Here is a 16,068-nt window from a genome sequence, read left to right on the forward strand (position 1 = left end):
GTGGAGTGGAGTGGAATGGCGTGGAGTGGAGTTGAAAGGAATAGAATGGAGAGGAAAGGAGTGGAGTGGAATGAAATGGAGTGAGATGGAATAGAATGGAATGAAATGGAGAGGAGTGGAATGGAATGGAATGAAATGGAGTGGAATGATGTGGAGTGGAAAGGAATGGAATGGAATGGAATGGAGTGGAGTGGATTGGAGAGGAGTGGATTCGAGTGGAGTGGAATGGAGTGTAGTGGTGTGGAGTGGAATGGAGTAGAGTTGAATGGAATGGAGTGGGGTTTAATGGAATGGAGTGGAGTGGAATGGAGGGGAGTTGAATGGAATGGAATGGAGTGGAAACGGGTGGAGTGGAATGGATTGGAATGTAATGGAGTCGAGTGGAATGGAGTGGAGTGAAATGAAGTAGAGTGGAATGGAATGGAATGGTGTGGAGTGGAATGGAATGGAAGGGAAGGGAGTGGAGTGGAATGGAAAGGAGAGGAGTGGAATGAAATGGAGTGAAATGGAATGTAGTGGAATGGAATGTAGTGGACTGGAATGGAGTGGAGTAGAGTGGAGATGAGTGGAATGCAATGAAGTGGAATGGAATGGAGTGGAGTAGAGTGGAGATGAGTGGAATGCAATGAAGTGGAATGGAATGGAGTGGAATGGAGTGGAGGAGAGTGGAATGGAATGGGTTGGAATGGAGTGGAGTGGAATACACTGGCGTGGAGTGGAATGGAAAGGAATGGAATGGGGTAGAATGGAGTGGAATGTAATGGACTGCATGGGAATGGAATGGAATGCAATGGAATGGGGTGGAGTAGAGTGGAGTGGAGAGGAGTGGAGTGGAATGCAGTGGAGTGGAGAGGAGTGGAGTGGATTGGAATGGAATGGGGTTGAATAGAATGGAGTGGAATGCAGTGGAGTGGAGTGGAGTGAAATGAAATGGAATGCAGTGAAATGCAGAACAATGGAAGGGAGTGGAGTGGAATGGAATGGAGTGGAATGGAATGGAACGGAGTGGAGTGGAATGGAATGTACTGGAGTGAAATGGAATGGCGTGGTGTTTAAAGGAGTGGAGAGGAGTGGAATGGAATGCAGTGCAGTGGAGTGGAGTGGAATGGAGTGGAAGAGAATGGAGTGTAGTGGAATGGATTGGAGTGGATTGGAAGGAATTGGAGTGCAGTGGAATGGAACGGAGTGAAGTGGAACCTAACGGAGTGGAATGGAATGGTTTGGAATGGAGTGTCGTGGAATGGAATGGAGTGGAATGGAATGGAGTGGAGTGGAAAAGAGTGGAGTGGAATGGAATGCAATGGAGTGGAGTGGAATGGTATGGAATGGAGTATAATGGGGTGTAATGGAGTGGAGTGGAGTGGTGTGGAATGAAATGGATCAGAATCAAATGGATCGGATTGGAATGGAGTGGAGTGGAGTGAAACGGAGTGGGGTGGAGTGGAATGGAGTGGAGTGGAATGGAGTGGAGTGGAGAGGAACGGAGTGTGGTGGCTAGGAATGTAATTAAGTGGAGTGAAACGTAATGGAGAGGAGTGGAATGGAATGGAAAGGAGTGGAATGGAATGGAATGGTATGCAATGGAAGGCAATGGAAAGGAATGGAATGCAATGGAATGGAATGCAATGGAATGGAATGGAATGGAATGGAATAAAGAAATGTGAGCTGAAATTGTGCAACTGCGCTCCAGGCTGGGTGTCAGAGTGAGATACTCTCGAAAGTAAGGAATGGAATGGAATGCAGTGGAATGAAATGGAATGGAATGGAATGGAGTGCAATGGAGTGAAGTAGAGTGAAGTGGAATGGAGTGTAATGCAGAGGAAAGAAATGGGATGGAATGGAACGGAAAGAAGTGGAGTGGATTTGGGTGGAGTGGACTGCAGTGAAATGGTGCGGAATGGAATAAGATGGAGTGAAGTGGAGTGGTGTGGAGTGGAGAGAAGTGTTATGGAGAAGAATGGAATTGGATGTAATGGAATGTAGTGGAGTGGAGTGGAATGGAACGGAACGGAATGAGACAGAAAGCCATGGAACGGGACGGAACAGAGAAATGTGTGCTGAGATTGTGCCACTGAGCTACAGGTTGTATGACATGGGGTGATCCTGTCGAAAGAAAGAAGTGGAATGGAATGGATTGGAAAGTAGTGGAGTGGAATTGAGTGGAATGGAATGGAATGGAATGGAAGGGAATGGAGTGGATTGGAGGAGAGCGGATCAGAAAGAAATGGAACGTTATGTAACGGGATGGAATGTGAGATGAGATTTTGCCACTGTGCTACATACTTGGTGACAGAGTGAGATACTCTCGAAAAAAGGGAATGGAATGGAATGCAGTGGAAAGGAATGGAATATAATGGAGTGTAGTGTAGTGGAGGGGAGTGAAATGGAGTGGAATGGAGAGGAATGGAATGGGATGGAATGTAATCGAATGAAATGGAGTGGAGTGGGTTGGAGTGGAGTGGAATAGAATGGGATGTAATGGAGTGGAGAGGAGTGGAGTGGAACAGAGTGGATTGGAATGGAGTTGAGTGTAGTGGAGTGCAATGGAATGGAGTGGAGTGGAGTGGAATGGAATGGAGTGCAGTGTAATTGAATGGAATGGGATGGAATAGAAAGGACTGGAGTGGACTGGAATGGAGTGGAGTTGAGGGAGTGGAATTGATTGGAGTAGAGTGGAGTGGAATGGAATAGAATGGAAGGGAATGGTGTGGAGTGGAGTGGAGTGGAATGGAGTGGAATGGAGTGGAAAGGAATTTAGTGGAATGGAATGGAATGGAGTGGAGAGGAATGGAATGGAGTGCAGTGAAATGGAGTGCAGTGGAATGGAGTGTAGTGTAGTGGAACTGAGTGGAGTGGAATGGAATGGAGTGGAGTAGAATGGAATGGAGTGGAATGGAATGGAATAATGTGGAGTGGAATGCAATGGAGTGGAATGGAATGGAATAAAGTGGAATGGAATGGAGTGGAGTGAAATGGAATGGAATGATTTGCAGTAGAGTGGAATGGAATGGAGTGGAGTGCAGTGGAGTGGAATTCAGTGGAATGGAGTGGAATCAAATGGACTGGAGAGGAATGGAATGGAGTGGAGAGGAGTGGAATGGAATGGAGTTTAGTGGAATGGAATGTAATGGAGTGGAAAGGAGTGGAGTGGAGTGGAACGGAGCAGTATGGAATGGATTGGAGTGGAGAGAAATGGAATTTAGTGGTGTGGTGTGGTGTGGAGTGGAGTGGAGTGGAGTGGAACAGTATTGAATGGAATGGAATGAAGAAATGTGTGCTGAGATTGTGACACTTCTCTTGAGCCTGTATGACAGAGGGAGATTCTGTCAAAAGAAAGGTGTTGAATGGAAGGGATCGGAATGGAATGGCATGCAATGTATTGGAGAGGAGTGGAGTGGAATTGAGTGGAATGGAGTGAAGTGAAGTGGAATGGAATGGAATGCAATGGAATGGAATGGAATGTTGAAATCAAACCTGAGCTGAGATTGTGCCACTGCACACCAGGAGGGGTATCAGAGTGTGATCCTGTCAGAAAAAGGAATGGAATGGAATGGAATGGAGTCGAACGGAGTGAAATGGAGTGGAGTGGAGTAGAGTGGAGTGCAAAGGAGTGGAGTTGAAAAGAATAGACTGGAGTGTAACGGAATGGACTGGAGTGGAGTGGAAAGGAAAGGATGGAATGGAGTCTAGTGGAGTGGATTACAATGGAATTGAGTGGAGTGTAATGGAATGCAGTGGATTGGAATGGAATGGAGTGGAGTGGAATGGAATGGAATGGGATGAATGGAAAGGAGTGGCGTGTACAGGAATGGAGTGGAGTAGAGGGAGTGGAATTGATTGGACTGGAGTGGAGTAGATTGTAGTGGAGTGGAATGGAATGGAATGAAGTAGAGTGGAGTGGATTGGAAAGGAGTGGAATGGTGGGCAATGGAATGGAGTGGAAACGAATGGAATGTTGTGGAGTGGAATGGAAAGGATTGGAGTGGAGTGAAGTGTAGTGGAATGGAATGGAGTGGAGTGGAATGGAATGGGTGTTGTGGAATTGAATGGAGTGGAGTGGAATGGAGTGGGTGGGGTCGAGTAGAATTTAGTGGAGTGGAATAGAGTGGAATGAAGTGGAATGGAGTGCAGTGGAATGGAATGGAGTGGAATGGAATGGAGTGTAGTGGAATGGAATGGAGTGGAATGGAATGCAATCGTGTGGAGTGGAATGGAATGGAGTGGAGTGGAATGGAATGGAGTGGAGTGGAATGAATTGGAGTGGAGCAGAAAGGAGTGGAGTGGAGCGGAATGGAGTGGAGTGGAGCGGAATGGAGTGGAGAGTAGTGGAATGGAGTGGAGTGGAATGGAGTGGAGTGGAGTGGATTGGAATTCAATTGCGTGGAATGGAATGGAATGGAGTGGAGTGGAATGGAAAGATGTGGAGTGGAATGGAATGGAATGGAGTGGAGTGGAATGGAGTGGAGCGGAGTGGAATTCAGAGGAATGGAATGGAATGGAATTATATAGAGTGGAATGGAGTGGAGTGGAGTGGAGTTAAATGAAGTGGAATTGAGGGGAATGGAGTGGAATAATGAAATGTGAGCTGAGATTGTGCCACTGTACTCCAGGCTGGGTGAAAGAGTGAGACACTCTCGAAAGAAAAGAATGGAATGGAATGCAGTAGAATGGAATGGAATGGAATGGAGTGGACTGCAGTGGATTGGGGTGGAGTGAAGTGGAATGGAGAGGAATGGAATGGAATGCAATAGAAGGGAATGAAGTGGAGTAGAGTGGGGTGGGGTGGAGTGCAGTGGAATGGAGTGGAATGGAATGGTATGGAGTTGTATTGAGTGGAGTGGGGTTCAGTGGAGTCTAGAGGAATGGAATGGACTGGAGTGGAATCAGATGTAATGGAATGCATTTTAGTGGACTGGTATGGAGCATAACGGAATGGAACGGAATCAAATAGAATGGAACAGAATGGAACGGAATGGAATGGAAAGGCGAAATATGTGTGCAGATTGTGCCACTGCACTATAAGCTGTGTGACAGAAGGAGATCTTGTCGAAAGAAAAGAGAGGTTTGGAATGGAATGCATTGGTGTGGAGTGAAGTGAAATTCAGTGGAATGGAATGTAATGGAATGGAAAGGAGTGGAATGGAATGGAATGGAATGGAATGGAATGGAAAGGAATGGAATGGAATGGAATGGAATGGAAAGGAATGGAATGGAAAGGAATGGAATGGAGAGGATTGGAGGGGCGTGGAGTGAAGCAGAATGGAATGGAACGGAATGGAATGTGAGCTAAGATTGTGCCACTGCGCTCCAGGCTGTGTGAGAGAGTGAGATACTCTCCAAGGAAAGGAATGGAATGGAATGTAGTGGAATGGAATGGAATAGAATGGAGTGGACTGGTGTTGAGTGGACTGGAGTGAAGTAGAGTAGAGTGGAGTGGAGAGGAATGGAATGGGATGGAACGGAATGGAATGAAGTGAAGTGGAGTGGGGTGCAGTGGAGTGCCGTGTAATGGAGCGTAATGGAATGGGTTGGAGTTGAATGGAGAGGAGTGGAGTGCGGTGGAGTCTGGAGGAGTGGAATGGAGTGGAGTGGAATCGGATGTAATGGAATATAGTGCAGTGGAGGGGAGTGGCGTGGAACAGAATGGGTTTCAATGGAATGGAATCGAATGAAATATAATGGAATAGAACGGAGTGGAATGGAATGAAATGAAATGTAATTTATTGGAATGAAATGCAATGGCTGGCAATAGAATATAATGCAATGCAATGGAAAGATGACATCCAATGTTAGCTGAGTTTGTGCCACTAAACTCCAGCCTGGGTGACACAGTGATATCCTGTTGAAACGAATGGAAAGCAATGGAGTGAAATGGAATGGAATGGAATGGATTGCAGTGGAGTGGAGTGGAGTTGAGTAGAGTGGAGTGGAATGGAGTGGGATGGAGTGGAATGGAGTCGAATGGAATGCAATGGGGTGGAATGGAATGGAGTGGAGTGGAGTGAAGTGGAGTGAAATAGAATGGAATGGAATGGTATGGAATGGAATGGTGAAAAGAACTGTGAGCTGAGATTGTGACACTGCACTCCAGCCATTGTTACAGAGTGAGACGCTGTGAAAAAAAGGAATGGAAAGGAATGGATTGTAATGGAATGGAACGAAGTGGAGTGGAGTAGAGTGGAATGAAGTGAGTGGTGTGGAGTTGAGGGGAGTGGAAAGGAGTGGAGTGGAATGGAGTGGAGTGTAATGGAAAGGAATGGAGTGGATTGGAATGCAATGGAGTGCAGTGGAATGGAATGGAGTGGAATGGAATTGAGTGGAGTTGAACCGAGTGGATTGGAGTGAAATGGAGTGGAGTGGAATGGAATGAGGTGGAGTGGAATGAAATGGAGTGGAATGGAATGAAGTGAAGTGGAACGCAGTGGAGTGGAGAGAAATGCAGTGGAGGGAGTGGAATGGAATGGAATGGAGTGGAATGGAATAGAGTGGAGTGGGATGGAGTGTAGTGGAGTGTAGTGGAGTGTAGTGGAGTGGAAAGCAGTTGAGTGGAATGGAATGCAGTGCAGTGGAAAGGAGTGGAGTGGAATGGAACCGAGTGGAATGGAATGGAGTGGAGTGGAAACTAACGGATTGGAATGGAGTGGAATAGAGTGGAATGGAATGGAGTGGAGTGGAATGGACTGTAGTGGAGTAGAATGGAATGGTTTGGAGTGGAATGGAGTGGAGTGGAGAGGTATAGACGGGAGTGGAGTGGATTGGAATGGGTTGGAGTGGAATGGAATGGAGTGGAGTGTAATGGAGGGGATTGGAGTTAAATGGAATGGAGTGCAATGGAATGGAGTGGAGATCTATGGAGTGGAGTGGAGTGGAATGGAATGGATTGGAGTGGAATGGAATGGAGTGGAATGTAATGGAGTGGAATGGACTGGAATGGAATGGAGTGGAGTGGGATGGAGTGTAGTGCAATGGACTGGAATAGAATGGAATATAGTGGAGTGGAATGGAATGGAGTGAACGTCAATGAAATGGAGTGGAGAGGAAAGGAATGGAATGGAGTGGTGTGGAATGGAATGTAACAGAAGAGAGCAGAATTGAATAGAGTGGAGTGGCGTGGAAGGAAATGGAGTGGAGTGGGGTGAAATGGAATGGAGTGCAGTCGAGTGGAATGGAGAGGAATGGAATGGAATAGAGTGGAGTGGAATGGAATGCACTAGAGAGGAGTGGAATGGAATGGAGTGGAATGGAGTGGAGTGGAGAGGAGTGGAGTGGAGTGGAGTAGAGAGTAGTGGAGTGGAATCGAGTGGAGTGGAATGGAATGGAGTGTAATGGAGTGGAGTGGAGAGGACTGAAATGGAATGGTATGGCGTGGAATGGATAGGAGTGGACTGGAAGGGAATGGAGTGGAGTGGAAAGGAATGGATTGGGCTGGAATGGAAAGGAATGGGTAGGAGAGGAGTGGAGTGGAGTGCAGTGGAGTGGAAAGGAATGAAATGGAGTGGTGTGGAGTAGAATGGTATAGAATGGAGCAGAATGGAATGGAGTGGATTTTAGTGGAATGGAGTGGAGTGGAATGGAACGGAATATAGTTGAGTGGAGTGGAATGGAGTTCATTGGAATGGAGTGGAGTGGAATGGATTGGAGTGGAGTGGAATGGAATGTAGTCGAATGAAGTGGAATGGAATGGAGTGGAGTGGAATGGAATGGAGTGAAATGGACTGGAGTAGAATGGAATGGAGTGGAGTGGAAGGGAATGGAGTGGAGTGAAAAGGAATGGAATGGAGTGGTGTGGAATGGATTGGAATGGAATGGAGTGGAACGGAATGCAGTGGAGTGGAGTGAACTGGAATGGTTTGAAGCAGAAAGAAATGAAGTGGAGTGGAGTGGAAAGGAATGGAGTGGAATGGAATAGAGTGGAGTGGAGTTGAGTGGAATGGATTGGAGTGTAGTGGAGCGGAGTGAAATGGAATTGAATGGAATGGAATGAAGAAATGTGTGCTTAGATTTTTCCACTGCGCTGCAGCTTGTGTGACAGATGGACATCCTGTTGAAAGAAAGGAGTAGAATAGAAGGGATTGGAAAAGCATGGCAAAAAATGGATAGGAGTAGAGTGGAGTGGAGTGGAGTGCAGTGGAATAAAATGGAATGGAATGGAATGGAATGGAAAGGAATGGAATAGAATGGAATGGTGAAAAGAAATGTGACCTGAGATTCTGCCACTTCACACAATCCTGGGTGAAAGAGGGAGATCCTGTAAAAAGTACGGAATGGAATGGAATGTAGTGGAATGGATTGAAATGGAGTGGAGTGGAGTGGAGTGGAGTGGAAAAGAGTGGAGTGGAATAGAATGGAGTGGAGTGGAACGGAATGGACAGGAGTGGAGTGCAATGGAATGGAGTGGAATGGAGTGGAATGGAGTGGAATGGAGTGGAGTGGAATTGATTGGCATGGAGTGGAAAAGAGTGGAGTGAAATGGAATGGAATGAGATGGAATGGAAAGGAGTGGAGTGGACTGGAATGGAGTGGAGAAGACTGAAATGGATTGGAATGGAGTTCAATGGAATGGAGTGGAGTGGAAAGGAATGGAATGGAGTCTAGTGGAATGGAATGGAGTGCAGTGGAATGGAGTGGAGTTGAATGGGGTGGAGTGGAATGGAATGGAGTGCAATGGAATGGAGTGGAATGAAGTGGAGTGGAGTGGATTGGAGTGGAGTGCAGTGGAATGGAATGTAACAGAGTGGAAAGGAATGGAACTGAGTGGAATAGAGTGGAATGGAATGAAGTGGAATGGAATGCAGTACAGTGGAATGGAATGAAGTGAAATGGATAGGAATAGAATGGGATGATTGGGGTGGATTGGAGTGGAGTGAATTGGAGTGAACTGGAATGGAGTCGAATGGAATGGGATGGAGTGGAATGGAATGGAGTGGAGTGGAGTGGAGTGCAATAGAATAGAATAGAATGGGATGGAAAGGAATGCAATGGAATGGTGAAAAGAAATGAGAGCTGAGACAGTTTCATTGCATTCCAGCATTTGTGACAGAGTGAGATCCTGTGGAAAGAAAGTAATTAACTGCAATAGAGAGGAATGCAATGAAATGGAGTAGAATCGAATGAAGTGGAGTGGAATGGAGTGGAATTGAGTGCAATGGAATGGAATGAAGTGGAGAGGAGTGGAGTGGAGTAGAATTGAGTGGAGTGGAGTGGAAAAGAGTGGAGTGAAATGGAATGGAATCAGATGGAATAGAAAGGAGTGGAGTGGACTGGAATGGAGTGGAGTGGAGTGCAGTGAAATGGATTGGAATGGACTTCAGTGGAATGGAGTGGTGTGGAAAGGAATGGAATGGAATCTAGTGGAATGGAATGGAGTGGAGTGGAATGGAGTGAAGTTGAGTGGGGTTGAGAGGAATGGAAGGCAGTGAAATGGAATGGAGTGGAGTGGAGTGGATTGGAGTAGAGTTCAGTGGAATGGAATGGACCGGAGTGGAATAGAGTGGAACGGAATGGAACGGAGTGGAATAGTGTGGAATGGAATGCAGTGGAATGGAATGCAATAGAGTGGAATGGAATGGCGTGGAATGGATAGGAAGGGAATGGAATGAATTGGAGTGGATAGGATTGGAGTGAATTGGAATAAAGTAGAATGGAGTTGAATGGAATGGGATGGAGTGGAATGGAATGGAGTGGAGTGTAGTGGAGTGAAATAGAATGGAATGGAATAGGATTGAATGGAATGCAATGGAATGGTGAAAAGAAAGGTGAGCTGAGACTGTATCAATGCACTCAAGTATTTGTGACACAGTGGGATCCTGTGGAAAGAAAGTAATGAACTGGAATGGAGTGGAATGCAATTGAATGGAGTAGAATCAAATGGAGTGGAGTGGAATGGAGTGGAGTTGAGTGCAATGGAATGGAGTGGAGTGGAATAAAGTGGAGTGGAATGGATTGGAGTGGAGTCGAATGGAGAGGATTGGAGTGTAATGGAATGGAGTGGAGTGGAACGGAATGGAATGGAGTGGAAAGGAGTGGACTTGAGTGGAATGGGAAGGAGTGGAGTGGATTGGAGTGGAGTGGTGTGGAATGGAGTGGAATGGAGTGGAGGGGAAAGGAATGAAGTGGAGTGGAATGGAATGGGGTGGAGTAGAATGGATTGGAGTGGAGTGGAATGGAATGGAGATGAGTATAATGGGATGGAACGGAATGGAATGGAATGGAGTGGAATGGAATGGAGAGGAGTGGAATGACATGGAATGGAATGGAATGGAGTGGAATGGAATGGAGTGGAGTGGAATGGAATGGAGTGGAGTGGAGTACAGTGGAGTGGAGGTGAGTGGAATGTAGTGGAAAGGAATCGAATGTAATGGAATATAGTGCAGTGGAGTAGAGTGGAGTGGAATGGAGTGGAATGGAAAAGAATAGAAAGGAAGAGAACGGAATGGAATGGAACGGAGAAATGTGTGTTGCTATTGTGCCACTGTGCTACAGCTCTGTGACAGAGGGAGATACTGGGGAAAGAAACGAGTGGAATGGAATGCAAAGGAATGGAATGGAATGGATTGGTGTGGAGTGGAGTGGGATTGAGTGGAATGGAATGGAATGGAATGGAATGGAATTGAATAGAGTGGAGTGGAAAGGAATGGTGTGGAGTGGAATGGAATGGAATGGAGTGTAGTGGAATGGAATGGAGTGGAGTGGAAATGAGTGGAGTGGAGTGGAAATGAGTGGAGTGGAGTGGAATGGAGTGGAGTGGATTGGAGTGGAGTGAAGAGGAATGGAGTGGAGTAGATAGGAGTGGATTGGAATGGAGTGGAGTGGAGTGGAAATTAATGGAAAGGAGTGGAATGGAATGCAATGGATTGGAATGGAATGGAATGGAATGGAATGGTACGGAGTGGAATGGAATGGAATTGAATGCAATGCAATGGAATGGAATGGAATGGAATGGAATGCAATGGATTGCAATGGAATCGAATGAAAAGAAATGAAATGTAATGGAATTGAATGGAATAACGAAATGTGAGCTGAGATTGTGAAACTGAACTCCAGGCTTGATTACAGAGTGAGATGTTCCCGAATGTAAGGAATGGAATGAAATTCAGTGGAGTGGAATGGAATGGAATGGAATGGAGTGGACTGGAGTGGAGTGGAGTGAAGTGGGGTGGAGTGGAAAGGAGAGGAATGGAATCGGATGGAATGGAGTGGACTGGAGTGGAGTGGAGTGAAGTGGGGTGGAGTGGAAAGGAGAGGAATGGAATCGGATGGAATGGAGTGGAATGAAGTGGAGTGAAGTGGGGTAGAGTGGAGTGAGGAAGAATGGAGTGGAATGGAAGGGGTTGGAGTGGAACGGAGTGGAGTAGAGTGCAGTGAAGTGGAGAGGAGTGGAATGGAGGAGAATGGAATCGGATGTAATGGAATGTAGTGCAGTGGAGTGCAGCGGAACATAATGGAACGGAATGGAATAGAATGCAACATAACGAAACGGAATGGAGAAATATATGCTGAGATTGTGCCACTGCACTACAGCTTGTATGACACGGGGTGACCTGTCGAAAGAAAGGAGTGGATGGGAATGGAATGGAATGGAATGTATTAGAGGGGATCAAAGTGGAATCGATTGGAATGGAATGGAATGGAATGGAATGGAATGGGATGGGATGGGATGGAATGGAATGGGATGGAATGGAATGGAATGGAATGGATTGGAATGGAATGGAGCAGACTAGAGAGAAGCATAATGGAACGGACCAGAATGGAACAGAATGGAACGGAATGGAATGTGAGCTGAGATTGTGCCACTGCGCTTCAGGCTTGGTGACAGAGTGAGATACTCTCGAAAGAAAGGCATGGAATGGAATGAAGTGGAAAGGAATGGAATAGAATGGAGTGGACTGGAGTGGAGTGGAGTGGAGTGAAGTGGAGTGGAGTGGAATAGAGAGGAATGCAATGGGAAGGAATGGAATAGAATGAATTGGAGTGGAGTGGAGTGGAGTCAAGTGCAGTGGAATGGAGTGGAATGGAATGGGATGGAGTGGAATGGAGTGGAGTTGAGTGCAGTGGAGTGGAAAGGACTGGGATGGAGGGGAAGAGAATCGGATTTAATGGAATTTAGTGGAGTGGAGTGGAGTTGAACGGAGTGGAATGGAATGGATTGGAATAGAAAGGAATGGCATGGAATGGAATGGAATGGAATGCAATGGAATGCAATGGAACAGAATGCAATGCAATGAAAAGTTGACATGTAATGTGACCTGAAATTCGGCCACTACACTCCAGCCTGAGTTTCACAGTGATAACCTATCGAAAGAAAGAAATGGAATGCAATGGAGTGAAATGGAATAGAATGGAATGGAATGGAGTGGAGTAGAGTGGAGTGGAGTGGAGTGGAGTAGAGAGGAGTGGAGTGGAGTGGAGTAGAGAAGATTGGAGTGGAATGGAGTCGAGTCATTGGAATGGAGTGGAATAGAATGGAGTGGAGTGGAAGGGAGTTAAATAGAATGGAAAGGAATGGGATGGAACACAATGCAATGGAATGGGGCAAAGAAATGTGGGCTGAGATTGGGCCACTGCACTCCAGAATTTGTGACAGAGTGAGATCCTGTGGAAAGAAAGGAATGGAATGGAACGGAGTGGAATGGAACGGAATGGAGTGGAGTGGACAGGAGTGGAGTGCAGTGGAATGTATTGGAATGGAAAGTAGTGGAGTGGAGGGGAATGGAATGGAGTGGAGTGGAAGGGAATGGAGTGGATTGGAATGGAATGGAATGGAATGGAGTAGAGTGGAATGAAATGGAGAGAAGTGAAATGGAATGGAATGGAATGCAGTGGAGGGGAATGGAATTGAGTGGAGTGGAGTGGAGCGTCTTGCAGTGGAGTGCAGTGGAATGCAAGAGACTGGAAAGCATTGGAGAGGAGTGGAGTGGAGTGGAGTGGAATGGAATGGAGTGGAATGGAATGGAGTGGAGTGGAGGGGAATGGAATGGAATGCAGTGGAAAGAAGCGGAATGAAATGGAGTGGGGTGGAAGGGAATGGAGTGGAATGGATTGGATTGAAATGGAATGGAGTGGAGTGGAATGGAATGGAATGGAATGGAAAAGAGTGGAGTGGAGTTGAGTGAAATGGAATGGAGTGGAGTGGAGTGGAATGGAATGGAATGCAGTGGAAAGAAGCGGAATGAAATGGAGTGGAGTGGAAGGGAATGGAATGGAATGGATTGGATTGAAATGGAATGGAGTGGAGTGGAATGGAATGGAATGGAACGGAGTGGAGTGGAATGGAATGGAGTGGAGTGGATTTGAATGCCGTGGAGAGGAATGGAGTGGAGTGAAGTGGAGTGGAGTGGATTGGACCGGAGTGCAATGGACTGGAATCAAATGGAGTCCAGTGGAATGGAATGGAGTGGAATGGACTGGAATGGAATTGAATGGAGTGGAGAGGAATGGAATGGAATGGAGTGGAGTGGAATGGAATGGAATGGAATAGAGTGGAGTGGAATGGAATGGAGTGGAATGGAAAGGAATGGAATGGAGTGGAGTGGAATGGAATGGAATGAAATGGGCTGGAATGGAATGGAGTGAAGTGGAGGGGAATGGAATGGAGAAGAATGAAATGGAATGGAATGCAGTGCAACGGAATGGAGTGGAGTGGAGTGGAATGAAATGGAATGGAGTGGAGTGGAATGGAATGGAGTGGAATGGAGTTTAATGGAATGGAGTAGAATGGAATGGAGTGGAGTGGAATGGAATGAAGTGGAGTGGAATAGAATGGAGTGGAGTGGAAAGGAGTGGAGTGGAGTGGAATGGAGTAGAGTGGAGGGGAAAGGAGTGGAGTGCATTGGAGTGGAGTGGAGAGGAATGGAGTGGAGTGGAAAGGAATGGAGTGGATTGGAATGAAGTGGAATGGAGTGGAATGTAATGGAATGGAGTGGAATGTAATGGAAAGGAGTGGAATTGAATGCAATGGATTGGAATGGAATGGAACGGAATGCAATGCAATGGAATGCAATAGAATGGAATGAAAAGGAATGGAATGGAATTGAATTGAATGGAATAACGAAATATGAGCTGAGATTGTGCCACTGAACTCCAGACTGGGTTAAAGAGTGAGATATTCTCGAATGTAAGGAATGGAATGGAATTCTGTGGAATGGAATGGAATGGAATGGAATGGAATGGAATGGAATGGAATGGAGTGGACTGGACTGGAGTGGAGTGAAGTAGAGAGGAGTGGAAAGCAGAGGGATGGAATGGAGTGGAATGAAGTGGAGTGGAGTGGGTTGGAGTGGAGTGCGGAAGAATGGAGTGGAATGGAAGGGGATAGAATGGAAGGCAGTGGAATAGAGTACAGTGGAGTGGAGAGGAGTGGAATAGAGAAGAATGGAATCGGATGTAATGGAATGTAGTGGAGTGGAGTGGAATGGAACGGAACGGAATGGAATAGAATGCAACATAATGGAACGGAATGAAGAATCATGTGCTGAGATTGTGCTACTGCTCTACAGCTTGTATGACAGAGGGTGACCTCTTGAAAGAAAGGAGTGGAAGGGAATGAAATGGAATGGAATGGAATAGAATATATTAGAGGGGATCAAAGTGGAATCGAGTGGAATGGAATGGAATGGATTGGAATGGGATGGAATGGATTGGAATGTAATGGAGCAGATTACAGAGAAGTGGAATGGAACGGAACAGAACGGTACAGAATGGAACGGAATGAAATGTGAGCTGAGATTGTGCCACTGCACTACAGGCTTGATGACAGAGTGAGATACTCTCGAAAGAAAGGAATGGAATGGAATGAAGTGGAAAGGAATGGAATAGAATGGAGTGGACTGGAGTGGAGTGGACTGAAGTGGGGTGGAGTGGAATAGAGAGGAATGGAATGGGAAGGAATGGAATCGAGTGAATTGGAGTGGAGTGGGGTGCAGTCGAGTGCAGTGGAATGGAGTGGAATGGAATGGGATGGAGTGGAATGGAGTGGAGTTGAGTGCAGTGGAGTGGAGAGAAGTGGACTGGAGTGGAATAGAATCGAATGTAATGGAATGTAGTGGGGTGAAGTGGAGTGGAGTGAAACGGAGAGGAATGGAATGGAATGGATTGGAATGGAAAGTAATGGCATGGAATGGCATGGAATGCAATGGAATGCAATGGAACAGAATGCAATGCAATGAAAACTTGACATGTAATGTGACCTGAAATTGGACCACTGCACTCCAGCCTGAGTTTCACAGTGATAACCTGTCGAAAGAAAGGAATGGAATGCAATGGTGTGGAATGGAATAGAATGGAATGGAATGGAGTGGAGTGGAGTGGAGTGGAATGGAGTCGATTTGGACTGGAAAGGAGTGGAATGGAATGGAGTGGAGTGGAGTGGAGTGAAATAGAATGTAATGGAATGGGACGGAATGGAATGCAACGGAATGGGGAAAAGAAATGTGGGCTGAGATTGTGCCACTGCACCTCAGAAATTCTGACAGAGTGAGATCTTGTGGAAAGAGAGGAATGGAATGTAATGCAGTGGAATGGAAAGGAATGGAGTGGAGTGGAATGGACTGGAGTGGAGTGCAGTGCAATGGAGTGGAGTGGAGTGGATTGGAGTGAAGAGGAGTGGAGTGGAATGTACTGGAATGGAAAGAAGTGTAGTGGGGTGGAATGGAATGGAGGGGAGTGGAAGGAAATGGAGTGGATTGGAATGGAATGGAGTGGAATGGAGTGTAGTGGAATGAAATGGAGAGGAGTGGAAAGGAATGGAATGGAATGGAATGAATTGGAGGCGACTGGAATTGTGTGGAGAGGAGTGGATTGCCATGTAGTGGAGAGCAGTGGAATGGAGTGGACTGGAAAGGATTGGAGAGTAGTGGAGTGGAGTGGAGTGGAGTTGAGTGGAACGGAATGGAGTAGAATCGAATGGAGTGGAAAGGAATGGAGAGGAGTGGAGTGGAATGGAAAGGAATGGAGTGGAACGGAGTGGAATGGAATGGAGTGGAGTGGAATGGATTGGATTGCCATGGAGTGGAATGGAAAGGAGTGAAGTGGAGTGGAGTGGATTGGACTGGAGTGGAATGGAGTGGAATC

Source organism: Pongo abelii, chromosome 12 (genome assembly GCF_028885655.2).
Source record: "Pongo abelii isolate AG06213 chromosome 12, NHGRI_mPonAbe1-v2.0_pri, whole genome shotgun sequence".
NCBI classification, from domain to species: Eukaryota; Metazoa; Chordata; class Mammalia; order Primates; family Hominidae; genus Pongo; species Pongo abelii.